Source organism: Pteropus vampyrus, unplaced genomic scaffold, assembly GCF_000151845.1.
Source record: "Pteropus vampyrus isolate Shadow unplaced genomic scaffold, Pvam_2.0 Scaffold90, whole genome shotgun sequence".
In the NCBI taxonomy this organism is placed as follows: domain Eukaryota; kingdom Metazoa; phylum Chordata; class Mammalia; order Chiroptera; family Pteropodidae; genus Pteropus; species Pteropus vampyrus.
In genome coordinates, this window is record NW_011888871.1 from 695258 (window position 1) to 698512 (window position 3255).

A 3255-nucleotide genomic window follows, 5' to 3' on the forward strand; every position below is an offset into this window, starting at 1 on the left:
CAGCCAGGGACGGCGGGGCCGTCACCAGGCCGATGAGCAAAGGCCAATGGAACAGACTTTTCTGCATTTGCATTTAAAAAGAGAGAACACGTGTTTATAATCAGAAGAAAAGGCTTTTAAAAAATTAATTGTGAGAGAGGTTTGAATCACAGAGAAAGGAAAACAGGTAGGCATAGGTTGGTACAACTACCGAACACGGCAACACAGGTTGGGGAAACTGAGGCACAGGAAGCCAGTCACGAGGCTGGACTTCCTATACCTGCCCTTAGAACCTGGGTTACACCCTTGAGAACTTGGCCCTAAGGGTGGGGGACAGGTACAGAATACGTCTCCTCGGAGACTGACTTATGGGCACAGCATTCAGCTGGTGCAAGCGTCACCCTGGATGCTTAGGGACCGTTGACTGTGGACTGTGTGCCAGGTACTTTGCTAAGCAAACGAATAAATCTCAAGGCTTCTTTGAGATAGGTGGTATCATCATCACCGTTATCACTATCACCACCATCACCATCACCATCACCATCACCATCACCATCACCATCACCATCACCACCACCATCACCACCATCACCAGCATCACCATCATCACCACCACCACCATCACCACCATCATCATCATCATCACCACCACCATCACCATCACCACCACCATCACCACCATCATCACCACCATCACCACCATCACCATCACCACCACCATCACCATCACCATCATCATCACCATCACCACCACCATCAATCATCATCACCACCATCACCATCATCATCATCATCACCATCATCACCACCATCACCACCATCACCATCACCACCATCATCACCATCATCACCATCACCACCACCATCACCACCATCACCACCATCACCATTATCACCATCATCACCACCACCACCATCACCACCATCATCATCATCATCACCACCACCACCACCATCACCACCACCACCATCACCACCATCACCATCACCATCACCACCATCATCACTACCACTATCATCACCACCACCATCATCATCATCACCATCACCACCACCATCAATCATCATCACCATCATCACCATCATCATCATCATCACCATCATCACCATCATCATCATCATCACCATCATCATCATCACCATCATCATCATCATCATCATCATCACCATCACCATCACCATCATCACCACCACCACCATCGTCATCATCATCATCATCACCATCACCACCATCATCATCATCATCACCATCACCATCACCATCACCATCATCACCACCACCACCATCATCATCATCATCAACATCACCATCATCACCACCACTGCTTTATAGCCAAGGAAATCAACCCCAGGGGAGTCGGAGTCATAATTAGCATAGAAGGCAGGATTTGGACCCAGGGTTCTCTGACTTCCTCTTAATCACCACTATACAGACCCTAGAATTATCTTTTTTTTTTTTTAAAAAGTCTGCTTTTTAAATGACTCTCATCAGAAAGCGTATGTACAAAAGCTCCCTGAAATACCACTTCGACACACCAGCGTAAGACAGAACTAAAACTGAGTTCTAAGAGGGCAGATATTGCCTCAGAGTCAAGAAGAACAACTATTGCTTCGCAGAGAAAGGAATGGGTCACTTCGGCGCGCTATCAGTGTGTAATTCAAGCCTAGTGGGTGAAGCCCGTCCATCAGCTGGCAAGCAGGACTCACTCGGTTTGTGCTGCTTCCCGCTCAGGAGTGACGAAAGCCTGAGACCACGCGACGTGTGAGCGCTGTCCCCATGAGGAAGGACGTGAGCAGGTGAGACAAACTGATCCAAGGAGTCTGCAGGAAGCAGACAACACACAGAACAAGATAAAACTTTAAAAAGCAGGATTTGATAATGAAAATCCATCAACAGATTAGAGAAGATATTGTATCCATAAAACAATATTAAGATGCTATAAAAAGGGAACAAGGAATGAATTCTTGGCAATTAAAATAAGGTAGCAGATATTCATAATTTGTAGGAGATTCGGAAGATAAAGTCGAAGAAATCTCCCAAAAACTTGACAAACAGTGAAGAGGAGGAAGATGAGAAGGGAGAGGGACGAGGTCAACTTAGAAGGTCTAAAATCCAATAAACAGACAGACACCCTGGAAAGAGATTACAGAGGCTGTATTTCCTTTCTTGTACATCTTTTGAGGATATAATATAAATTAAAAGATGAAACGATCAGAGAAATAATATTGGAAGGTTCTCCAAATGTAAGAACACGCGTCTCCAGAGTTAGAGACTTGGAGCAAAATCAGTGGAAAAGAATCTTCTCAGAAGATCACTAAGAAAGCGCAGGCCACCGGAGCACGAGAGAAAAATGACGTTTCCGCACAGAAAACATCGGTCATCCGCAGAGGAAGGGACGCAAGTTTGGCCTCAGACCTTTTCATATCAACACCCGAAGCTGGAAGACAGTAAGGCCACGCCTTCACATTTTTTGATGGAAAATGCTTTTTAACCTAGAATTATAAACCCACCCAAACTATTATGTGTGAGAATCTAATGGAATGATTTTCAGAGAGGCGAATGCTCTGAACATTTTCTTAGGGAGCTACTGGAGGACACGCTCTAGCATGACGACGACGTGACAATACGGAGGAAGGGATGGGGCCCCGGAAACGGCGAAACCCCCCCCCCCAAAACGGACGGAGCATTGAGGAAAGTCCAGGGCGACTGGGATGCCGCTGCCCAGGCTCGGAGGGCTCATTCAGGGAGGCTGCCAGGAGAAATACCGAATGGCTGTCTAATATAGTTGATAGCTTAGGGAATAATATTGTTAGCAAAGGACAGGTCCGAGAGTCAGGGGGAAAAAACATTCAGGACAAGTACATAAAAACAAAACAAAACAAAACAAACAAACCTCAGCGAATGAAAAACGAGAAACGCAAAAAACAAAAAGAAAGGAAAACATAGCCATGGCATGCAAATTGCCTCAACGTGAACAATGTTGACCACGTAACACAAAAACTGTGAGCTAAACAGATCGCGAGAAGGGAGGGAGGGGTGCGTGCAGCGGGGCACCCGTCGAAGGCAGCTGCGTCCTCGTCTGCTCCACACTGCGCCACCAGGTAAAGCCGCGCAGCAGCGGCAGCGGTGAGCGGTGACGCGAGCACGTTGCTCAGAAAGAAAGACGCAGATGACAGAAGTGAACGATGAAGACGAGTCGGAAGTGGCGGCCTCCGGGGACCGGGACCGGGACGCTGATGGCCAGGGAGGGAACCGACGTTGCCATTACAAGCCTG